The 25,792-nt window shown below is 45.9% G+C and overlaps 1 long non-coding RNA gene across 1 annotated transcript in view; it reads right to left on the bottom strand.

Moving 5' to 3' along the window:
* Positions 1 to 25,792, bottom strand: part of LOC116102661 — a 49,972-nt gene that overhangs the window by 7,005 nt on the left and 17,175 nt on the right. Inside the window, exon 2 of the long non-coding RNA XR_004123254.1 lies at positions 24,533 to 24,693. This is a non-coding gene — a long non-coding RNA (uncharacterized LOC116102661). The remainder of the gene's footprint in view (positions 1 to 24,532; positions 24,694 to 25,792) is intronic.

Here is a 25,792-nt window from a genome sequence, read left to right as displayed (position 1 = left end):
GAGTGCCTCTGTTGAGAAGCCCTCCCAGATCTCTCATCCTAAGCAGGGTGCCAATTTTACTCAATTGGCAGTGTATCCTCCCCCCTCCCCTCTCTCTGTTTCTCTGTCTCTCTGTCTCTCTGTCTCTCTCTGTCTCTGTCTCTCTGTCTCTCTGTCTCTCTGTCTCTCTGTCTCTCTCTCTGTCTCTCTGTCTCTGCCTCTGTCTCTGTCTCTGTCTCTCTCTCTCTCTCTCTCTCCCTTATTGGCTATTTATTTGCATTTCAAATGTTACCCCCTTCCTGGCTTCCCCTCCACAATCCCTCCCCCATCCCATTCCCCCTCCCCCCTCATTATACAGGGGTGCTCACCCACCCACCCTCCCTTTCATGAGCTTGTTCTGTCCTTCCACTGAGGCGCTGTCACTGTTTCACAGCCACCCACTCTTTCCCTGGATTCCTTAATGCCCTTGCTAGAGAGTGTGTAGAGAGAATACTCTTGGACTGTAATTGAACAAAAGCTTGAAATCAGTCCTGTTCTGAGTACAGCCTCTATTCAGGTTCGTGACTATTAACTCTGGCCCTCAGGCCTTTTTCATCTGACCTGCTGGAGAAGAAACTTGCTATTTGCCTTTGGGGGTTGGATATGGAATTCTAACTCTCTCTTTCTCTCTTTTCTCTGGGAAAGTTTGGAGCTCTGTTGTTTGACCAAGGGATTTCAAGCTTGGAAAAGCACATGATAGGAGGAAGTTTCTCTCTTCTCAGGGTCTCCAGATCTCAGATCCCTCCGACCTCAATATTCACCAAAGCCTGCAGAAAGCTTTGCCTCCATGTGACAGTTTGCTGGCCAGATAAACTAATCTGGGAACCTTATGTTCCAGCCTGTCATTTATCTTGCTATTCTGTCCCCTAAAAGGTCTCCTGAGGATAAGGCTGGGGCAGTGATCATAATATTGAGTACGAGGACAGGCTGGGGTGTGCATGGAGTGCAGAGAAATGCTTTGTGTTAGGTGACTGTCCCCACCAAACCTAGGAGGAGGTGGCTTCATCTATGTATGTGTGGAACCATCCTAGCTTTCAGTGACCTGTCTCCACTTAACCCACTTCATGAAGCTTCAAAACAAAGAACTCATAGGTCATTTCCTCCTGGAGATACTCTGCCCAGTCTGACATGGCCTGCTTCCAGGGCAGAGGTAGCGTCAGTTTCTCCATCCATTCACTAGAGTAACGTGAAGATTCTAATCCCTGGTTGCCTCTGGCCAGGACCATCTCTGTCAGGATGTCAGAGGAGGCTGTCCCTGTGTGTGGGGACTGAGTACGACACACTTCCCACACTGCCTTATCTCATGGCTGTAGATCAAAATTAAACCCTCTGCCCACAGAAGCTGATAGAACTGAAAGCAGGCTCCCCGCCCACCCCAGCAGGCTGCCAAATCTCTGCAAAGCCTGCCTCAGTATTTTGTAAGCATGTGGCAAAATACATATGACATAAAATGGAACATTTTAAATACACAATTTATGGCCATTGAGTACATTGACAATGTTATATAACTGTCACGCTGGTCCATTTCCAAACAGAGACTCTGTAATCATTAACTAGGAACTCCCAGTCTTTTTTCCTAGTTCCTGATAGCCTCTTATTGTACTTTTTATCTTGATGATTTGCCTGTTGTAAGTACCTCATTGTCGAAGGAGGAAATCAACATTTAATTTAAAGATCCCATTAAAAAATCCTATTAAGACATATCTATAATCCCAGTACTTACAAAACGGAAGCAAAAAGATTGCTGTGAGTTCAAGGCCAGCCTAAGCTACATAGTAAAACTCCAGGCTAACCTGGCTACCGTATGTGATCTTGTAAGTAAGTAAATAAGTGCCTAGTAGAGCCGGCCTGTAATCCTAGCTACTCTAGAAAGGGAGGCAGGATGATCACAAGCTTATGATCTGCCTGGGCTTCAGAGTTAGTTAAAAAACAACCCTGGGTAACTTAGTGAGACTCTTCTCAAAATAAAAAGCAAGAATAAGACTAATATGTAGCACAAAAGTGGAATGCTTCCCTAGAAAATGCAGACACTCCGTCTGAAGCCTGATAAGGCCAAATAGTCCACATAGAGAGGCATGGTGACTCACACCAAGAGACCCAGCACTCTGGGGGCAGAAGCAAGGGGACCAGAAGTTTGAGGCCAACCTGGGATACATGAGTTAATTAATTAATTAGTTGAAAATAAAAACACTAATTGATTTTTGTTGATTCTAGAATCAGGCAGCACCACTTATGAAACGTTCCAATGAGTCAAGCAAATGAGATTGGTTTTATAGACAGAAAAAGGTTGAATGGAGGCAAAACCAAGAAGAGACTGTTAACTTTCCCTTCAGAAATTGTTTACCATCTGGTTAGTTCAGGTTCCTTATTTGTTGTATAAATAGAAAGTCACATAAACAGCTTAGTTTCAGCTTTGGTGACTAAGACTTTAGCATAAGTGGCTCTATACCATAGTCTTTTGGGGCCTAGCACAGAAACTTAGACTTAAACAACAGTTCCCTGTAATTTTTTATTTATCATCATCTAAATGGGATCATAGCATATTTTCCTTTTGTGCCTAGTTTGTTTCACTTACTGTAATGTTTTCAAGGGCTTTTTATGCTATGGCACTGATCAGAAATGAATCCCTTTACATTTAGTGTGTGTGAGTGTGTGTGTGTGTGTGTGTGTGTGTGTGTGTGTGTGTGTATGCTCACACACACACACACGTACATGTACTACCTAAGTGTGGAGGTCAGAGAACAACTTGCAGAAATTGGTTCTCTCCTTTCACCATGTGAGTTCTAGGGACTGAACTCAGGTTGTCAGGCTTGTACGGCAAGCACCTTTACCCGCTGAGCCATCTTGTCAACCATCTCATTCACTGTTAATGATTAGAAAGTCCTCTACTCTTTGACTGTACATTACTTGGCTTATCTGCTGATAGCTGGTGGAACATATTTACACTTTTCAGCTACTGAGTAACATCAGCTACTGATGCTACAGATGGTGTGCCGGTGTCCTTTTGAATCCCCAGTTCTTTTGGCTTTATCCCTCGAAATGAAATTCTCAGATGATGTGGACTGTGTACAGCTTTCCAAGGAGCCATGGAACTGCTTTGCACAGTGGCTGCCCCAGCTTCCACTTCCCACCAACGGTACAGGGTCTAATTTCTCAACATCCTTGGCAACACTTGTTATTTCACTCCAAAAGACAAAAAAGTTATCATAGTGGGTGGAAAGCAGTTCCTTGTTGTATTTAGCCTCAGTATGTTTCAGGGTTTTGTTTTCTGTATTGTTGGGGTGGGGCAGGGTACAGCACATGATATGGAGTACCATGGCATAAGTGTAGAGGTCGGGAGCTAGTTCTCACCTTCCACTGTGTCAGCTGTAGAGATTGAAATCAGATTGCCAAGCTTGGCAGCAAGTACCCTTGCTCACGGAGCCATTTTTTTTTTTTTTTTTAAGGTTTTTTTGAGACAGGGCTTCTCTGTATAGCCCTGGCTGTCCTGGTACTCACTCTGTAGACCAGGCTGGCCTCAAACTCAGAAACCCACCTGCCTCTCTGCCTCCCAAGTGCAATGGGATTAAAGACATGCACCACCACTGCCTGGCCCATTTTGTTTGAGACAGGATCTCATTCTTCTATAGTCCATGCAAGTCTGGAGCTTACTGTGTAGCTGGTCTCAAACTTGTTTTAATCCTCCTGTCTTAGCCTACTCAGCCCTGAAATAACAGATGCCCTGGTCTATTTTGAGGTGTGTTTTGATTTGCTTTTAAATATATTTTGATAACACCACCCAAATACTTTTATCAGAGGCAACGTTATCCAAAGTCTTTTGCTGACTGCAGGCAAAGGGCCTTGGAAAGGGGTCCGCAGGCTGAGGTGTGCATGTGGGAGTACATGTATATGTAAGGACACTCGCTAAGCCTCCGTTTCCCTGTCTCACACAGAAGTCCCCGAGACACTTCTAAGGCAAATTGGCACATGGTAGGAACCCCTCAAATGGTTTCTGAAGTCCCTTCTTTTCTGGAGAATTAACCTGGAGAGGGCCAACCATAACAGAGGCAAAAGGTTTCTTGTCCTTTGTCCTTGGGGACACGAGTCACCTTGGAGGAGGCCATCTTTGCTTTGGCAGTCACTTGAGATTATCAAGTGTAAACAGGCCCTGAGAGAACAAAACAGAGCACTATGGCCTGGCAAAGGCTGCCTCTCCACCGTCCAACGGAACCCTGAAATTAAAGGGGGAGGTTAGTGCTGTGTTTGCTGAAGACAGAAGCATCTCCTGCTCGTGAGAAAGGCCGAGCCTCATCCCTGGGGGGCTCCATGTTATTCGACTCCATCAGAAAATGACCCCTTCCTAAATGGTCATCAAGAAAGAGTCCCTGGGGGGGGTGGAGAGATGCTTCAGCTGTTAAGAGCACTTGTTGCTCTTGCAGAGGACCCAGGTTTGGTTCCCAGCATCCACGTTGTGGTTCAAAGTCATTCCTAATTCCAGTTCCAGGAAATCCAATGACCTCTTCTGGCTTCCATGGGCATTAGGCATGTACATGATGCACCTACATATATGCAGACAAAACACATGAAATAGAATAAATAAATCTAAAAGGAGGACAAAAGGAAAAAAAATTGCCCATGGTTACCTAAGGAGAACTCAGCGGTAGGAATGCATTTTAGACTCAACAATAGATTGAAGACTCAAAGCCAACAGGGTAGTGGAGGCTCACACCTTTAATCCCAGCACTTGGGAGGCAGAGGCAGGCAGATCTCTGAGTTTGAGACTAGCCTGGTTTACAGAGTGAGAACCAGGACAGCCAGGGCTACACAGAGAAACCCTGTCTTGAAACAAAACAAGCAAACAAACAAAAAGCAAAACCAAGTTGTTAGAGCTCAAGAAAATGAGTAAGTGGACTGTGGAGATACTCGCGAGCTGATCCCTTCACTTGGGAAGCCTAGGAAAGAGAGTCCCACAAATTCAAGACCAGCTTAGTCCACAATATTTAGTTCCATGCTAGCAAGGCTGTCTCAAATTTAAAAAAAAAAAAAAAAAGACTGTGAACTTGGATTTTGGAGGTCCTGTGCTTCTGACTGCTTCTGCCCTGAGTCCTGAGGAGGAGGCCTGGTGCACAGTGGAGCCCCTGGGTCATTTGAAGACTCCTCTGGGGTAGAAAACCAAGCCTTCCTAGGGTCAGATTGACCTGCTGATAAGATCTCTGGAACCTCAAACAATTAATGGAGAGGTGGAGAATGTGACCATAATTTGTACCTTAAGTTCGTGAAGTGACCATACATGGTACTTATAGTTCTCAAATTCATCATTTCTGTGGCTCCCAGAATTAAGGCATAGCAAGGGAGACCAGAGAGTATGTTACGCTCTTCTGTCCTCAGGCAGGCAACATGAGGAAAGAGGGAAGGAGTCTGGATCCCTGGCTATTTTTCAAGTTCTCCTGCTGCTTGTCATCTTCAGAATACCACCATAACCTCTTGCCCAGGGCCACAGCACAAGACAGCACTAAAGAACTTCATCCCATGGGGGCCAGCCAGAGAGCAGAGTGGGTAAAGCTCTTGCCGTCGTACAAACTTGCTGGCTTGAGTTCATCTCTGGGATTCCGGTGGTTTGAATATGAATGGCCTCCATTGGCTCATGTATATTTATTCCTTTTTCGTTAAGATTTGATTTTTATGTATTTTATGTATATATGAGGTCTTTGCAAATATGTCGGCACAGCAGAGAGAGGATTGGATCCCGTTTGTTATATACAGCTGTGAGCTGCCATGTGGGTGCTGGAATCAAAGCTGGCTCCTCTGCAAGAACAAGTGCTTTTAACCACTGAGCCATTTCTCCAGCCCCAGTTGGTGTTTGGAAGGATTAGGAGGTGTTGTGGTGGTCTTTGACATTTCAAAAGCCCAGGGCATTCCTAATAAGGATGCTTGTCGGGCTGGTGAGATGGCTCAGTGGGTAAGAGCACTGACTGCTCTCCCAAAGGTCCTGAGTTCAAATCCCAGCAGCCACACGGTGGCTCATCCATAATGAGATCTGACTCCCTTTTCTGGTGTGTCTATATAATAATAAAATAAAATAAATTAAAAAAAAAGTAAAACATTTAAAAAAAAAAAAAAAAGGATGCTTGTCCCCAGGACTGACAACCCGAGTTTACAAGAAGGTGGAAGGAGAGAACCGACTACAAGTTGTTCTCTGACCACTTCACATGTGACCTGTTGTGTTTCATAAAAAGATAAGGGAGGAAAGAATATGTTTGTAGGAGACACGGTATGGTGTGGGGGAAGGGGGTACATCTGCAGGTCCATGCTGAGGCATCCCTTCCTTCTGAGGTACCAGCTACACAATAGTATAGACAGTATAGTATAGAATAGAGTTTATTCAGGACATGGAGAGGGAGAGGGAGAGGGAGAGGGAGAGGGAGAGGGAGAGGGAGAGAGAGAGAGAGAGAGAGAGAGAGAGTGAGAGTGAGAGTGAGAGAGAAAGAAGGAGAAGAAGAAGAGACAAGACAAGAAGTAGAAGTCAGCCATGAGCACGTGGAGAGAGGGGGAAACGGAGTGGGAAGAGGGTAAGGAGGCAGCAGCAAGAGGAGAGAGCAAGAGAGAGAGGAGGGGGCAAGCGGCCCCTTTCATAGTGAGTGAGGCACACCTGGCTGTTGCCAAGTAACTGTTCCGTGGGGCCTAGACGAAATGTCAACATGATCCCCACACATATAATAATTAATGTAAAAATAATTTTAATAACAATTTTTACACTTATTAATTGGCTTTGTTTTATTTATTTATCTATTCTAAAATCAGGACAAACATTAAGTCAAATAGAAAAGGTTAGTGTTGTAGTCAGGTTTTTCAGTACTGCTGAACCAAGTTCCAGGCCAGCACACTGCCCACTATGGCTGAGCTACAGTCCCCGCCCGCCCAAGCCTGAAAGCAGAAAGAAAACATACAAAGTTACTACCTTCCTTCTCAAGTGGGTACAGGAAAGAAATAGAAAAATAGCTAGTTAGTTAACATCCGGCTTATTTTAAGTTACTTCTTTTGTTTAGGGTTAAATAGAGAAAGCTTCAGTTGCTATTGGCATGCTTGGTAAGCCTGGCTGCTATCTTCCATCTCATCAGATTACAAGTTAGTTTTGTTTTACTTTTAGTACCAGCCCAGTTTTGTAAACCTTTTGTATTATTTTGTTTTCTTGACATAGGTTCTCCTTATGTAGCCAGTGCTCACTAACTCTAGGCTCCTGCTTCTGAAAAAGTGCTGGCATTGCAGGCTCAAAACCACTGCACTCTGCCTAGGGCCTTTTATTTTGTTTTGGGTGTTTGTTGTTGGGATTTTATTATGTAGTTTTGGCTGGCTTGGAACTTTCTCTGTAGAATAGGCTGGCCTTGAACTCACTGAGATCTGCTTGACTTTGCCTCCCAAGTGCTGAGTTTAAAAGTATGTACCTAGAAGGTTTTGTTCTTATCAACCTACTCCAGAAAAAAGGAAATTAGTGCTTGTTAGTATAGCTCAGTGGTGGGGCACATGCCTAACATTTTTACCCACCGCTCTGAATGTGATCCCCACTACTAAAAAAGAAAATTACACTTATTTGAGACTAATTAGGAATACAATTCAGGGAACCACAGATTGCAATAGTCATGAAAACATTCAACCTGATTTTGGCCTGGTGTGAGAGCCCAAAATCTAAATCTAAATTATTCTTAAGGCAGAGAGAGGCTAGAGAGATGGCTCATGTGTTAAGAGCTTGTTCTACTTTTCCAGAGGACCAGAGTTTGAGCCCCCCACCCCAAACACACAAACACATTCTTGTCAGGAAACTCACAACTGTTCCTAACTGCTGCTCCAGGACTCAAAACTGGCTGTGCCTCCTGTTTTGCAGTTTCCAATGCCCTCTTCTGGTCTCTATGGGAACTACATTCACTTGCACAACACACACACACATACACACACACACACACACACACACACACACACACACAGAGAGAGAGAGAGAGAGAGAGAGAGAGAGGACTAAAAAAGAAGAAGAAGAAAATATTTTTAAAGTCTTCTGTAATTCTTATCTCCCAGAGCCAATAGCCTGGCAGTGGTGAAGAATCTGGCTACTTGGAGCAGCATAGCTGTATCTCTTCTGACTTCTGTTGCCTTCTACCAGGAATCGCACTCCCTTCAAATGCAAGGCACTTTGAAAGAGAGGTTGGAATTCCCCAGCTCGACAGTTCTTCAGCTGTGTTTGAAAGCATGATTCTATCAGTGGGACTTGAGGGAATTTAGAAAGATGCTTGAGAACATACTTTGGGGAGAAGTTTTTTTTTTTTTTAACCAAACAGGCAACCTCTACTTACTCACAAAGAAGATGGCATTTCTTGCCACCTAGGACAGATCTCAGATGAGGGGTAGGCTCTGGGCCAGACAAACCCAGTGCTAGCTGTGACTATAAGTCCTACTCCTTAGGCCAAGGGGCTAAATTCAGGTATCCCATCTGTTCTGGCTCTCCCTCTGTCCCTGTGCGCACATGCCTGCTATTCAGGCCATTCAAAATAAAAGCTCAATTATGTAAAAGGAATCTTTAACCTGCAGTCTTTTCCATGCCCATCATATTAAAAAAAAAAATTGCCAGCCAGGCAGTGGTGGCACATGCCTAAAATCCCAGCACTTGGGAGGCAGAGGCAGGTGAATTTCTGAGTTCGAGGCCAGCCTGGTCTACAGAGTGAGTTCCAGGACAGCCAGGGCTACACATAGAAACTCTGTCTTGAAAAAACAAAACAAAACAAATTGTTAATTTGGAGTATGGTGGTACACATACTTAGTTTCTCAGGAGGCTGAGGCAGAAAGGGACTGCTTGAGTTGGGAGTTCCAGGCTAGCCTAGACAATGTGAGAAGACTTTGTATTGAAAAACAAAACCTTGACTACATGCAGGGAAAGAAAGAAATAAGGAAAAACAGTAGGGAAAAAGACTAGAGCAGAATCAAGGGTCCGAGTCTTATCCCTCCCAACTTCAGTCAGCCAGCATCAGCATGTTCCCTTTCTATGTACAAATCCCTTCTTGCACCTGGCCTCCGTGCAACAAATCAACGAATGCACTCATCTTCCTGCAATATCTGTGTATCTACTGGAGCCACTGATTTCTTCATTTGTTTAATCATTTGCTTTTTTAGAAAATTGATATCCAGAACTGGGCAGTGGTATTGGTGGCACACACTTTTAATCCCAGCATACGGAGGCAGAGGCAGGAGTATCTCTGAACTCAAGGCCACCCTGGTCTACAGAGTGAGTTCCAGGACAGACATATATATGTGTGTGTGTATACACATATATGCATATATACATATATACATATATATACACATATGTATACATATATATGTGTGTGTGTGTATATATATATATATATAAAACAAAAAACAAATCCTGTCTTGAAAAACATAAATAAATAAATACCACCGTAAGCTGCGTATAATGGGGTGGGGGATGGTATCCAGGGACAGAATGGCCTTGAACTCATGCTGAAGGCAAGGCTGGCTTTGAACTCTAGATCCTCCTGCCTTTACTCCTCATGTGTTGGAGTTTGGGATTACAGGCACATGGCACGATGACTAGTGTTTGCTTTCTCTCTCTTGTACATGCCACATCACTTATGTGGTGGTCAGAGGACAATTTTGTGGAATTGGTTCTCTTTTTCACTTTAAGTGGGTTCTGAGAATCAAACCCAGGCCTTCATAGGTGCACAGCAAACACTTTTCCAACTTGACCTACCTCCTGGCCCTCAGATCAGGCTTTAGTTAGAGCTAAACGCAGGTGTTCAGTTACTTGAATACTAGCTGGACATAGTGGTGCATGCCTGTAATTATAGTACTTAAAAGACAAAAGCAGAATAATTTCAAGTTTGAGGTCAGACCGGTCTATATCGTGAGTTTGAAGCCAACCAAGGTTACATAGTCAGAACTCCGTATCAAAACAAAACAACAAACAAACAAACAAAACTTAGAAAAGAGAGTGGAGGGAGTCTTTTTTTTTTTTTTTTTTTTTCGAGACAGGGTTTCTCTGTATAGCTCTGGCTGTCCTGGAACTCACTCTGTAGACCAGGCTGGCCTCGAACTCAGAAATCCACCTGCCTCTGCCTCCCAAGTGCTGGGATTAGAGGTGTGTGCCACCACTGCCCGGCTAGGGAGTCTCTTTTCTTCATGTCATTTTCACTAGTTGATAGAGGCCATATGAAAGCAGAGCCTGGGCTGGGACAAGGAACAGGGTGACCAACTGTGTCAATAGTGTTGAGGGAACAAGTCACTTAAGAGTAAACTGACCAATATAAACAGAAAAATCAATTATTAAGAGGCTTCTCCAGTAAGGCACCATGGCTCAGATCTGTAAGTCCAGCACTGGGGAGGCTGATGAAGATAGCTACAAGTGGAAGGCCAGCCTGGGCTACATAAAATGTATCAGGCCACCTGGGCTACATAAAATGTATCAGGCCAGCCTAGTCTACATAAAAGTATCAGGCCAGTCTGGCCACAGAGTGAGACTGCATGTAAAAAGGGTATGGAGGCGGAGCTAGAGAGGTGGCTCACCAGTGAAAGGACTTGCTGCATTTTTTTTTTTCCAGAGGACTGGGTTTGGTTTCCAGCTCCTATATAGGAAGCTCCCAAGCAACTGTACCACCAGTTGCATGAGACCTGATACCCTCTTCTGACCTTCAAGGGCGCTAGACACACATGTGGTGCACATATATCATGCAGACAAAGCACATATACACATAAAAAATTTAAATCTTAAAAAAAGAAAGAAGAAAGGAAGAATGGAAGAAAAAGAAAAAAATTGAGGATTGGCAGTTAAGAGTATGATTTGCAAGCTGGCTATCTATTTGAGTCTCCAGAAATACAATGCATGGCAAGAATTTTTGTTTCCGAGAATTTAAGCAACTATGTAGGTTGTGGTTAGGATTTTCTTGTTGGTTGGATGGTTGTTGTTTTTGTCAAACTGACAAAACCTAAGGTCGTCTAGGAAGGAGGAACATCAGTTAAGGAAGTGCATGTATCAAATTGGCCTATAGATATGTTTATGAAGCTTCTCCTTGGTTGATGATTGATGTGGGAGAGCCTAGACCATTGTAGACAGTACCACCCTTGGGTAGTAGTCTGGGGCTATATAAAAAAGAAGCTGAGAGGGCCATGGGGAGGGAGCCAGTTAGCAGCATTCCACGGCCTTTGCCTCAGTTCCTGACTCTAGTTTTCACCTTAAGTTCCTGCCTTGACTTCCCTTCATGACTGGATTATAGGCTGGAAGCTGAAATAAACCCTTCCCTCCTCCGCATGTTGGTCTTGGTCAGTGTTTTATCGCAGCAATAGAAAACAAACGAATACATGCCTTGGCTATATATGGTTTCTCTTTTTCAGTTATACCTCAGTAAAGTTAAAAAACAGAGAGCTTCAAGTTGGCAGTTTTTTCTTTTGTGGTACATAGATAATTATTCATAGTATAATTTAATATTCCAGTCATGTTCAAAGATTTTTAAAAATCAAGAAAATATAGTCTATATAACAACTTCTATCAAGCCTTTTAAGGAAGCTAGGCAGCTCAGAGGATTTTTATTTGTGCAAAAACAGTTCCCCCACATAGCCAGTGTCAGGATTGAAACCCAGGTCCTTTCACATGGAGATTTTAACCCAGGAATTTTGATAGAGAGCCTGATCTTCCTGCCTCCATTTTCCAAGTGTTAGGATCAGAGGTTTATGCCACCATGCCCACCTGCAAGTTCAATTCTCAACTGAGTCTGGCATCCAGTCGTCATCCTAAATATAGAACTGAATGTGGACCCTCCTCTGCTCCCCTGTGAGGTGTTCTTCAAATGCAGATGCCTTTGCAGCATTATCTTAAAGCTACAAACAAGAAGGTTCAACCGTGAGGTCCACTTTCTGGTAAGACTAACTGGGATTCTGTTATTGTTGTTACAGGGTTTCATGTAGCCCAGGCTGGCCTCATACTCACTGTGCAGCCGAGGATAACCTGGGACCTTGGATCCTCCTGCGTCTACCTTCCCAACACTGATTGTATGCAGTGCTAGGGATTGAATGCATGGCCTCATGAATTCTAGCTAGGTGAACACTCTACCAACTGAGCTTCATCCTAGATCCTAATTAGGACTCCTTTGACTGCAAATCATGGAAATTCATCTTCAATGGGTTAAGCCCACCAAACAAACAAAATCCAGAGGCATAAGCAGGAGGGATAATCTTGCTAATTTACACCAGTGTGAGATCCAGGAGGAGGCTGGCACAGAGAGCGGCTAGATCCATGTGTGTAAACCCAGTCTCTGCTCCCATCTCACCACTCTGTCCTTTCTGGGTTGCTTCCTCTCTCATTTGTCCTTCTCATGTGCTAACAAGATGTCTCCCAAGAGTTCCATTTTGATGTCATCAGCCTTCTTGGAAAGAGTGTGTCTTCCCATTAGTTCTGAGGAAAACAGCCGACAGTCTCATGACTGGGTTATTTCCCCAGTACTGGAGCTGACAGAGTGGTGTCAACTACACAGGAACTCCTTGAGCTGAGAGTGGGGACAGGGCAGTTTCCCAAAGGAAACCAGGGTGCTGATTAGCAGAAATGGGAATTGCTAAAAGTAGGCAGGGAAAACCAGACACACAGGGATGCGTGTCAGGAAACCCCCAAACTTCCTTACATGCCCCCCCCCCCCAGCTGGAAACTGCCATCTAGTCCAGTTTGAAGGACATGTGATTTATTAAGCAACTAGAATCTTTCCAGGAAGAGGTGAGCTAGAAGGGGCAGTTACTTTGGGCTGATTTGGGTCCCTGCTCCCTCCTCTCTTGGTCTCAGCCTCAGAGACAGGATTTCCTGGAGTTGCAACTGTTGCTGGAGGGTGGCTACCACACAAGCTCTAAGGCCTCTGATCAAGTCCTCTTGCTACCTGAACAGATGTGTGTTTGTGGGCCCTTAGCCCAGGGAGATAAGAGGAGAGGCACCAAACTATGCCTAGAGCTTCACATTGAGAAAACATATGTTAGGGCCTTGGGTGCCCGTGGCAGGAGTCAAATGAGGATTCCCAAGACACAAGGTGGAGCCTACAGCCCTGACTAACAAGGGCTCATGCTGGGGCTAGAAAGGAGGCTTAGTAGATAAGGCAATCACTATGCCAGTGGGAGGACCAAAATTTGAATTCCCAGAACCCACGTAAAGCTGGATGCTCTAGCAAAATTCTGTAACCCCATACTCCTACAGGAGAGATGGGTGGTAGAGACAAGAATCCCTGGAAGCTTCAGCCAGTCATCTCACATGCAGCAGAGAACAGGGAAGAAACAACAAGAAAGAGCCTTTAAGCAAAGTGGAAAGCAATTATTGACTCCCAAGGTTGGACTCTGACATGGACATGCATGCCATAGCATACACGCTCATGCCCATTTATCTAAGCACACATCACACTGTCACATGGTTACACACACACACATACATACATATACACACACACACACATACACACACAAGAATGCCCACTGCCAGGAGAAGCCAGGATTTGTGTAACTAAAGAGATATCAGTGCTGGTGAGGTTGTGGAGAAAGAGAAATGCTCCTTCATTGCTGGTGGGATTACAAGCTGGTACAACCACTCCGGGAATCAGTTTGGCTGTTCCTCAGGAAATTGGACATAGTACTACCAGAGGACCCAGCTATACCACTCCTGGGCATATACCCAGAAGATGTTCCAACTTGTAATAAGGACACATGCTCCACTATGTTCATAGCAGCCTTATTTATAATAGCCAGAAACTGGAAACAACCCAGATGTCCCTCAACAGAGAAATGGATACAGAAAATGTAGTACATCTACACAATGGAGTACTACTCAGCTATTAAAAACAATGAAATTATGAAATTCTTAGGCAAATGGATGGAACTAGAAAATATCATCCTGAGTGAGGTAATCCAATCACAAAAGAACACACATGGTATGTACTCACTGATAAGTGGATATTAGCCCAGGAGTTCGGAATACCCAAGATACAATCCACAAACCACAAGAAACTCAAGAAGAAGGAAGATTAAAGTGTGGATACTTTGATCCTTCTTAGAAAGGGGAACAAAATACCCATGGAAGGAGTTGCAGAGACAAAGTATGGAGTCTCTACTGAAGGAAGGACAATCCAGAGACTGTCCCACCTGGGAATCCTTCCCATATTCAATCACCAAACCCAGATACCATTGTAGATGCCAGCAAGTGCTGGCTGACAGGAATCTGATATATCTGTCTCCTGAGAAGCTCTGCCAGTGCCCGACTAATATAGAAGTAGAGGCTCACAGCTATCCATTGGTCTGAGCACAGGGTCCCCAATGAAGGAGCTAGAGAAAGGACCCAAGGAGCTGAAGGGGTTGCAGCCCCTTAGGAGGAGCAATATGAACTAACTAGTACCCTCAGAGCTCCCAGGGACTAAACCACCAACCAAAGAGTACACATGGTGGGACTCATGGCCCCAGCTGCATATGTGTCATAGGATGGCCTAGTCGGTCATCAATGGAAGGAGAAGCCCTTGGTCCTGTGAAGGTTCTATGCCCCAGTGCAGGGGAATACCAGGGGCAGAAAGCAGGAGAGGGTGGGTTGGTGTGCAGGTGGAGGAGAGAAGGAATAGGGTTTTTTGTTGTTGTTGTTGTTGTTGTTTTGGTTTTTGAGGGGAAACCAGGAAATGGGATATCATTTGAAATGTAAATAAAGAAAATATTTAATAATTTAAAAAAAGAGGTATCAGAAAGGAGAAACCTGCCTCTCCTCACCCGTGTATTAAGATTAAAGAGACCTGAGCTCTGAGCCGTGAGCCTGAGGACATGATATGTTGGACTCCAGCAGGAACAATTTGGCCCCATTAGAGTTAGCATCCATGTGTATAATTGATAGGGGAGTCTTCCTGAGGAAAACCCAAACTTCCGTGGAAAATGGATTCCTCACACTAGGTGTAGTCTATCCCCTACCCTCCCACCCTGGTCTGTGTTCCTGGAAGCTGACTTCTATAGATTCTTGATTCAGTTTGGGGTTTGGCTAATGGAAATGTTATTAAATCATACATGTTCTATACAATGATAATAACTGAAGCAATAGGTTTTGCAAAATGAAAAGAGGAAGACTGAAGCCAGGCTTAGTGGCACATTCCTGCCTGTAATCCCAGCACTAGAGAGGTGGAGGCAGGAGGATTAAGAGCTCAAGGCCAGCCTAAGCTACATAAGACCCTGTCTCAAAATAATTAAGCAATGAACCAAAAGAGGGCGGAAGGGAGGGAAGGAAGCAGAGAGAGACCTATAGTTACATCACTCTACAGTTTGAGGCAAGGAGATTGTGCGTTTGAGCTATCCAGGGCTACACACTGAGACTCCAACTCAAATAAAACAAAGCAACAGGGGCTCAAGAGATAGTTCGGCAGTTGCAGGGCAAAGGGATCAGAGTTTGGCTCCCAGCATTCATGTCAGGATGTTCACAATCACCTGCCACTCCAGCTCTAAAAAATTCTGATATCTCTGGCCTCCATATGCATATACCACACACAGACACAGACACACATGTAATTAAAAATAATAAAAAATACATAATTAAACAACAACAACAAAACCGCAGTGGCTAGATGTAAGGAAACAGGCTCTTCAAACCTCAAGCCTGCTTTTCTCAGGCTAGAGTTTAGAGGAATTAGAGGGTACAGTAGAGGGTGGTCTGAGGTATGAGGAAAGAAGGCTGGGGGTGAGACAGCGTGAAGTAGTCAGTGGTCTGGACGTGTGTAATCAAACTTCAGGAATCTTAAGAAAATGACAGTGTTGGCATGTTTGGAGGGTGGAGTTTTGGGCCCTCTGAAGTCAAAAGGTCATCCACTAGACACTTACAGAGAGGTTCAGGTGAAGCCTGGGTAGATTCCATCAGTTGGAGGTTATCTTTAAGTTTTTGCAAAACAACCTGGACAAACATTACCACCAAGAGCCACATGTAAGAAGTGTTATCTAGAGCAGAGTTAGCTGGGAATGTGCTGCTAATCAGTGTGACCTCTAAGGTACGTGACCAAAGCAAGTTTCTCAGAGTAAGTAAAGCTAGAGGATTGACTCAGAATCTCCCTCTGCTCCAGAAAGGCCCAGCTGGTGACCAGAGGAAGGGAAGAGAATGAGGTCAGGGTATTTGTTCCCTGACCGCCTGCTTGGGGTGCAGCCTTGGGCTTGCTCTGTTCCTCAAGTAAAAGTCACAGATCCTCAAAACATTTCTCAGAGATTTTTCTCATTCCAGAGTCTGAAACTCTCCTTGGGTGCTCAGGTCTTTGAGGTGGTGGCAACTTTTCAACCAAGAGCTCTAGGTTCCACACCTAAGGACTCTTGCACGCATAACGCTTCTGTATATTGTCGTGTCTCTTGTTGGGACACTGGATGATTCTGTCCATCAAATTCTATTGGCTAAAATATCCTAGAAGGTGGGGGTCAAAGAATAAAAGCAGGCACCAGACAGAGGGGGGTACAGCCAGGGGGCCAAGCATGCAGGCCAGCAGTGAACAACAGCACTAGATTCTCCACAGCTAACCCAAAGCCCCAGGTTTACTCTCTTCCCCTGGGTAGATTTCAGCCATCAAGAAGACTGGCATTTTCTAGAGCTCCCCAGGCCCTAAACATGCTGATCAGATGGCGGACAAACCAGAATCAGCAAGATGGCTCAGCGGGTGAAGTACTTATCTCTCAAGGCTGGTGATCTGAGCTTGATCTTTGAGCTCCATGGTGAAAAGACAAAACTGGTGTCTCTAACCTACATACACACTCACCCTCTCACACATGTGATAATAATAAAATTGTTTTTCACTAAAGGACGAACCAAAGAAATGTCTCAGGAATTTGACCTGTTGGAACATCATGCAGCGGTTTCTCCTGTGAGGTGGCTCTCCTATCTTATTCTCCTAGCTGCTAGGATCACAGGCTTGAGTCACCAGAAAAGAGAAGTTGTAAACTGGGCTGAGGATCAGGAAGTTCCATAAGTTTTACATTCAGAAAAATGGGGGAGGGCCAGACAGTGGTGGCAGTAGGCAGAGGCAGGTGGTTTTCTGTGAGTTTGTGACCAGCCTGGTCTACAGAGTAAGTTATAGGACATCCAGGGCTACACAGAGGAACGCTATCTCAAAAAACCCCAAAAAGATTGGGGTTGAGGGAGTGTAACAGAGAGCCTTGGGAGAAAGAACACACACACACACACACACACACACACACACACACGCACACGCACACGCACACGCACACGCACACACACACACACGCACACGCACACGCACACACAGCCTGATGTGAGTAGCCAGTGATGCCACTTGAGGGCCTGGTGAGGTCCTGGCCTGTGCTGCTACCAAGGGCCATGTTTGGGTCCACGGTCCTGCAGCAGTAGCGGGTAGGGGGTGTCTGTAACCACCAAAGGCCATCGGGACATCCCTGGTCTGGGATGCTACCTGGGGTCTTGTTGCTGTCTGAGGGCTGTGCAGAGCTAGCTTTCTGTACCTCAACCAGGAAGCACAGTAGATGTAGCCCTGGTTGCAAGAGTGAGGGTGGGGAGGGGTGAGGGTTACTGGTGAGCAAAAGAGTGAGTGCAGAAGAACTGGCTGGAGCACTTATCTGAGCAGCATGGAGGGAACTGGCCCCAAGGGTAAGAGAGCAGGAGAGATGGTTCTGTCTTGCACCAGCTGCAGCACTTGAAAGAGTGGGCCCACACATTGCCTGGGCAGCACAGAAGAGCTAGCTCTGGTGGCAGGGTCATGAGTAAGCTGGCCCCACCCCTTGTCTGATCTGGCAGAACCAAAGCTGTAAGATCTCCAGACATAGGGCAACAACAGGATATCCAAAAGGAGTCCAGTGGAGGTCTTGTACTAATAGTATAACAGAGGCCCCTGACCAAATCAATGACTCACCACAATGATTGCTTGCAAAGAGGTGTGCAGTGTGACACACTGTGACACTGAAGCTTCCACAGTGAGATTTTGTGTATTTATTTTCTTTTCGGGGGAGGTTGAAAGGGTCCATATGAAGGGTCTGGGAGATGAGTGCAACTGGGATGTGTAGTGGTTTGAACAGGAATGGCCCCCATAGACTCATGTATATGACTTTGTGGCCTATAGGGAGTACACTATTAGGAGGTGGAGTCTTGCTGGAGGAAGTGTGTCACTGTAGGTCTCCTATGCTCAAGCTACGCCCAGTGTGGCACATGGTCCCCTTCTGCTGCCTTTGGATCAGGATGTAGAACTCTCAGCTCCTTCAGCAGCACCATGTCTGCCTGCATGCTGCCATGCTTCCTGCCATGATGATAATGGACCAAACCTCTGAACTGTAAGCCAGCCCCAATTAAATATTTTCTTTCATAAGAGTTGCCTTGGTCATGGTGTCTCTTCACAGAAATAAAACTTTAAGACAGGGTACATGCTGTGAAATACATAAATAATCAATAAAAAGGTTAAAAAATTTAAAAAATAAAGTAAAAAGTAAAGTCACTGGGTGTGATGATGTAATATCTTTTATCCAAGTCATCTAGAGAACAGAGGCAGGAAGATCTCTGAGCTTGATCTACATGGCAAAGTCCAGGCCATCGTGGGCTCCTTAGTGAGACCCTGTCTAATCAATCAATTACTCAGTCAATCAATCAATCAGTCAACCAATCAGTCAATCATAAATGGTGGTCCAAAGTAGCAGAGCAGAGTCAAATACACTAATATAAGAAAGAGGAGCCAAGAAAAAAAAAGAGGAATGGTTGAGAGTCCCCAAAACATAACTAGGGGTCTGTCGCCTGGGTGAGGATCCGAATGCAGAGAAAACTGGATTTGGCACTTTTAGAAGAAAAGACTTGTCTGATGGGGGAGCTCCTGAAAAGAGACTGTGAAAGCAAAGGAACCCACAAAAGCCCTCTACTCTGTGGCTTATACAAAAGCTGGGTACAGTAGCCATAGCCTTCAACCTCGGCATATGGGTAGCAGCAGCAGGAAGAGCTCTGTGGGTTCAAAGCCAGCCAGTTCTGAGTTAACTAAAGCTCCATAGTGAGACCTGTGTCCAAAAAAACCCCCAAAAACCCAAAACTCTAATTTCTGTGTGGGGAAGCATGATCTGGGTTTGCATATGTAAAGACACTCATTGTCCCCAGGTGTTTTGCTGACACTGGTCTAGTGCAGGAGCAGTGAACAGAGCCACATCATGACTCTTCACTCCTCCAGTGTCCTGTGTGGATGTGACAGTATCTGTGATGTGCTTCACAGGGAATCCAGCATGCGACAGTCACCAAGTGGTGGCCTTTATCCTTTCAATGGTTGGATCTTGTTGACTAAAGGTCACTTTGGTGTTCAATGACTGGTGGCCTTCGGAGCCAAGAAAGTTCCCAGGGCAGAGAGAAGTGCCTCAGGAGGTGGAAGTAGAAAGGCCTGGCACTACAGCTGAATATCTAGAAATCTAGCCATCCGCAGGCATCTGCCTATATGCTTGGGCACAGGAATCACATAGAGAGTGGTTTTGGGCAGAAACAAAAGAACCGAACCAGGGACTGTCAAGGCTTTATCCATAGATCTGCCGCCCTGCTCCCCTCAAGATCTGCTTTGGACTAACATTAGCATTCCACCCTGGAGCCACTCTAAGGCCTCTTTGTTTCTGTTGGAAGGAGGTCCTGCTACAGCTCTAATGGGTCAGTGCTGGGAAGACTCAAAATAGGCCAGAAATTGAAGGAACTTTTAAAGTGTCTGTATTATGCCAAGTCCTAAATTGGGCCCTGGGGTTCAAGATGACTCAACCCCTTCCCCTAGGGACACTTGCTTGCTGATGAGTGTATAGACTGCTGTGGGCAACTGGGCTCAGCTGGCTTGAAGGCGACCAGAGGAACCCCTACTCTAGGGGGCCACCTAGCCACACCTGCCTAGACTTTTTCTTATTTTCTTATGGATGGGGCAGCTTTGAGTAATGTGTCTGCTTGGGTCTCCAGGTTTCCCACTTGAGCAGCATCTGGGCACAGCTTTGTAATGATGCTTCTTTCAGCGGCCTTCTTACTACTCTGCCACTGGACCCTCAAGTGACTGCTTGTGTGTGCATATGGGAGTGACACTGTATCCTTTGCCTATTGGGCAAGAGCAGACCAACCCAGCAGGGCCTTCTTCTTCCTCTTATGCCAGAGCTCAGAATGCCTTAGTACTCTGGATACATCTCCAAGGATAAGCAACATATTAAATTTCTCTGTGCCTGTTGTCCAATCTGTGCTGTGTGTTTCTACAGAGCTTCTTTAAAAGGGGTTTCTCAAAGGCAGGAGGATGAGAGTGTGTGCCCACAGTACTCACCATTGCCAGGGAACTCCCCTGACAAGTGTCATTTTTAGGGGGCAGGGTGAAACAAGATCTCACTGTGTAGTTCTGGCTATCCTGGAACTCAATGTATGAGCCACGTTGGATCTCCCTCCCATGTGCTGGGCTAGGTATGTCCCTAAGTACCCAATGTATGAAGTGAAGTGAATGGGCTTCTAGTGGAGAAAATGCTAAGTATTCTAAGGAGAAGCTTCTAGAGAGACTCTAAGATACTTAGTGCCAAGAAGAGCAACTGGGAGCAGTCTCACGGACTCTTTGGTCTTGGATAAGGCAAGGAAGTAAAGACCCTGAGGATGGGGTTCAGAAGTTCTGACAGGGAGAGGGCGAGAGCTGAGACAGTTGCTATGAGCAAGCCGACAGGTAGCCCAGACTCGGGAGCTCTACCTGGGAATATGACACTGTGGGAACCTTGGACCCAAATCGTCAAACTAAAGGGGCTTCAGAGCCTATTGCAGCTTTAGGGATGGGAAGATTGAAGTCTAAAGGGAGAGGGGCGTGTCTTAGGTCATTTGGTGCCTCGATAGCAGGGTCCAGTCTCTCAAGATAGACCTTTTCCTGCCACATTCAGGCTTTGATGGTTTGTTTATTTGTTTATTTTTGCTTGCTTTCTATCACCTTGATAAACACAATGACCAAAACCAAGTTAGGGAGGAAAGGCGTATTCCAGCTTACAGTCACTAGACTGCCATGAAGACAAGTCAGGGCAGGAATACTAGGAACCTGGAGGCAGGAACTGAAGCAGAGGCCATGGAGGACCATTCTTATCATTTGCTCCCCACAGCTTGCTCTGTCTGCTTTCTTTTTGTAGTTGTTTTGTTTGAGACATGGTCCATCTATGTAGCTCTAGCTGTCCTAGAACTCACAGATATCCCTGTGCCTCACCTCCTGAGTACTGGGATTAAAGTCATGTGCTACCAAACCAGGTGTCCATCTGTTTTCATGTACTACCTGTGCCCACAGCATGGCCGCAGTGGACTGGGTCCTCCCACATCAATTGTTAATCTAGAAAATGCCCTACAAACGCTGCCTAGAGGTCCCTCATTCCCAGATAACCCTAGCTTGTGCCATGTTGACCAGGACTGTCCAATTCCTCTGCTGTACATTTCAAATAACAAACTGAACCACAGAGAGAAGCAGGTCTTGCCAGAGGACCCAGTCAGAGAGCCACAAAACCAGCCACCAGATCCAAGTGTCCTGACCCCTCAGCCCAGGGCTGCTCCCTCCCTATCATTGTCTCCTGGGGAGAGGAAAGAGCGGTGCCATTTACAGAGTCCCTGTTATGCAACAGGCCTGTGACACACAGGCCTTTCTTATCTGAATAACCTCAAAGGCAATTGCCTCAAAGGCAAATGTTTTTGCCCACATTAACAAATCAGAGAGAACAGGTTCAGAGAAGCAAAGCACCTTGTTCTTGGCCACACAGCAAAGTAAAGACTCAAGCCAATGCTTGTCCAAGACTCAAACCTGTGCCCTTCTCTTTTCTCAAGCTGTATTGGGTTTGGGCCCCCGAGTTGGTAATTGCAAAGGCGCATGGAGAGAGGAAACCAGGGCAAACTCCAGCACCAGGTTCCAGCTGTCAACTTAATACCAACAACAGAAGTGACCTTGGAACAGCAGGCTGTACCTCCATCTGACAGCAGGGTTTTTTTTTTTTTCTAATGTACATTGATCCTCACCTGGCAATAAAGCCACGAAGAACAAACAGCCTGGCTCCTGGCTTGTTGACACCCAGTAGTTTCAGGTTAGGCACTCTTGGCTGAAACTTCAGCTCTGAAGATATTGGGATTGGCATGATGGCTCAGAAGGTAAAGCTTTGTGTCACCAAGCTTGACGGCCTGAGTTCCACCCAGGACCCACAACATAGAAGGAAAGAACCAACCTGAAAGTGGTCCTTTGACTTCTATATGGGCACAGTGACAAATGTACACCCCTCCTACACAAATAAGCTAAGAGAGAGAGAGAGGGAGAGAGAGAGAAAGAGAGAGAGAGAGTCCTCTCCTAATATAGACAGGTTTCTTGGACTTCTGGTCTACCCAATTATGGATAGAAATCATATCTATCCATATATTTCCAGCTGTACTCTTAGCCCTTGCTAACATATTCTTACTGCTTAGCTATAGAAGCAGTCCTCTGTGTGACTGCCTTTCTTACTCAAACCTGAGATAGCTCCGTGGTTTCCACTGGGGCCCAAAGTCACTGTCCGCATAGCACTAGAATTAATAAACTACAGCCTTATTTATGCTCAAGGGATAATGACCATTTGACCTGCTTTGGGTCTGCTTACCTGGGCTGAGCCTGCAGTCCTGACATTCCTAAGAAGTGTGTCCAAAGTGCCAAAGAACAGCCAGCATGAGTCACCCACTACATTCTAGCTTCTCTACTCTGCTATGCAGCCTGACACAAAATCTACATCTGTGCATCTCATTATGTTCCTGTCCTCCCAGATATCAACCCTTAAAACTCGATCCAAGTGCATCATCTTGTATTTCTCTTTTAATTTCCTTGTTCTAAATAGTAGCGATTTGTGTGGGGTGTGGTGGCTCATACCTTCAATACCAGCACTTGGGAGGTCAGTGCATAAGTATGAAAATTGTCACGAGTTTGAAGCCAGTCTGTGTTACATAATGAGTTCCAGGACCAACAAACATGAGCCATTCGAAAGGCTGTGATCAGTTTATCAGCAATCCCTTCAAGTATTATCTCTTTCTATGCTTAAGGAAGTGTGTTAGTGTGTGTGTTGTTGTTGTTTTGTTTTGAAACAAGGTTTTTGATTGTGTGTGTGTGTGTGTGTGTGTGTGTCCCTGGTGTCCTAGTACTTGTTCTGTAGACCAGGCTGACCTGGAACTCACAGAATCTGTGTGCCTCTGTCTCCTGAGTGCTGGACTTAAAGACATGAGCCACCTTTGCCAGGCCTACTTAAGGAAGTTTTGTTTGTTTACATGTTGTTTTTGAGACCATTGCACCCAGTGTTAAATGGTGCTGGTTAAAGAGCTTTGCGCACACTAGACCATTCCTCCATCAACTGAGCTGCAACCCCAGACCTCCTTTGTGGATTAAGCCAGTGATGGCTGATGGGAAGAATCCTGTGGGGAGCCTGGCAATTTTAGGGTCCCCAGCAACAACTGTTCAGATGACCACGAGTCTTACAATGGCAGGACCCTTGTCCTGAGGCATGATTAATTCAAGTTTCAGAGAAGGGAACGTTGGGTGCAGCCCACATGGTGCCCTGGAGGACTTCCTGCCCACTGTTTCAGAGGAGATTCAGAGCCCAGGACCTGAGTTGTGACGGTGCCATCAGGCTGTCGCAAGCTGTCTGGGTGGGTGTTTTCCTGAGGCAGAGGCTATGCCAGACACTTCAAACATCCTCGCAGCATCTCTGACCCTCAAATGTGAATTACCAACTCTCTTGGCAGAGGGGGAAACTGAGGCTCACTGAGGTAGAGAAGCCAAGCCTCTCAGATGGACTCCGGGCTTCTTCAAGACCTAATAAAGTCATCACAGGCTGGACGGGTGGTCTGCCCTGAGCTCCCTCAGGTGGTTTGAAGAAGAAACCTCCCAGGACTGGACGCCCGTCTGGCCGTGAAGATGGGCCTTCAAAGCTCATGTGAAGCTGTTTAGCCAGGAGGATTCCAGGAAGGCAAACAGAGGAGAGTAAGCCACTGGACACCAGCCTGTGAACCTCACACCCTCTGCACTTGAAGCAAAGTTCTGGCTCCTGTCTGGGCCCAGGGAGGGTTGTTTAGGAGCTGGGTCTGGCTGCAGATCAGAAAACAGGGCCCACCCTGGCCCAGGAGCTGGGCCCGAGGGCGAGTCCAAGCTAAACCACCACACAAGGGTCCATTGTGGTCTCTCCACCCGGCCCTGGGTTCTGCCAGCCCTTCCGGCTCCCGGAAAATGTTTTCCTTCTGGCAACTCCCAGGACAGCCTGCCCTTGGCCAAGACGCTGGCTGGCCACACCTCCTGCCTCTCTCACTCAGTGGAGATTCTGGGGACTGGTAGCCCAGAGTGCTGGGACCAGTCCACTTGTCACACACAGGGTCCCTAAAGGTTGGGAAAATGAGCACACCAGGGCCAGATTCAGAATCAGAACCTTGCACTTCATAGCCATGTTTTCCAACAAGGAGGGAGGCAAGAGGGTTTGGACCAGAGAGGGGAGCAGCTGTCTCCTCATAAAGCCTTAGGTGGCATTCTAAAAGGAATAACGATATTCATACCTTTTCTGGGAAAGTTGGCTCCCCCAGGAAATAGCTGGGATAGCTGTTACCCCATCTTCTGTCATCCAGCCTTGAAACTGTAAAACCAGGCACCGGGTGCTGGTAGGACGGCTAAGTGGGTAACGCTACTTGTCGACCAACCTGAGTTTGATCCCCAGGACCTGAAGAACAGAAGGAGAACCAACTCCTGAAAGTTGTCATTTGGCGGGGGTAGGGGGTGTTGTTGTTAGGGAAGGGGAGAATAAACCAGGCACGGATGCACTGTGTGATGTTGCATGGGGTGATGTTGTGAGGACAAGCAAGATTGGAATTTAAAGTTTCATCACTGGCTGCCCAGACCAGAGGTTCCCGGATCTGGGTTTTCTCGACTTTTACCCGGGCAGACAGCGCCACCTGGGGACCAATCCATGGGACTTGAATCCCAATGGAGATCCCACTACACTCTGAACTCCCTGGGGATAGAAAGAATGAGTTGGGCGCTGGGGATAAAAATGGGATTCCCACGAAGGCAGCTCACAGGCTTAACAGTAGAGGACTACTCCACCGGATGAGAAGTCTTAAAGGATCAGGGATGTTTTGGTGGGGACCTGCAGGGTGGAGGCCACGGGTTTGGAGCTGGACCTTTGAAGGGGGACAGTAAATTGTCTTGCAAGAGCTAATGGTACTCGGTTCAGGAGCAGGCTATGAAAAGCGTGGAGAGCTTGAAGCGCTGGCACATGCTGGTAGCAGCACTAGGTCAAGTAGAGGAAGGAGGATAAGGAAGCCAAGTTTGTTACAAACTATATAGGAAGTCTGAGGTCAGCATGAGCTACGTGAGACTCCGTTGATGGCTCAGTGTGTGAGAAGACTGTACAAGCATGAAGACCTAAGTTCAGATTCCATCACTAAGTTGTTTTTTTGTTTGTTTTTGTTTTTTAAGTAGGTCTCCGTTGCTATGATGAAATACCACGACTAAGAGCGACTTGGAGAGGAAGGGGTTTCTTTTTCCTTTCAGCTTACAACACTTCATTGGAAGGAAGCTGGGGCAGGAACTAAAGCAGAGACCACAAAGAAATGTTGTTTCCTGGCTTGCTCCTCAGGGCTTGCTCAGACTGCTTTCTTATACCACCAATGTCCATTTGCCCAGGAGTGGTACTGCCCACTGGGCTGGGTCATCCCATGTCAATCATTAATTGCCTACAGACAATAGGATGGAGGCTTTTTTCTCAACTAAGATTCCTCTTCCCAGATAACTCCAGCTTGTGTCAAATTGATAAAAAA

The sequence above is a fragment of the Mastomys coucha genome, unplaced genomic scaffold, assembly GCF_008632895.1.
Source record: "Mastomys coucha isolate ucsf_1 unplaced genomic scaffold, UCSF_Mcou_1 pScaffold21, whole genome shotgun sequence".
Taxonomy (NCBI): domain Eukaryota; kingdom Metazoa; phylum Chordata; class Mammalia; order Rodentia; family Muridae; genus Mastomys; species Mastomys coucha.
The sequence above is the reverse complement of the archived record's forward strand: the minus strand, read 5'-3'. Positions and strand labels throughout refer to the sequence as shown.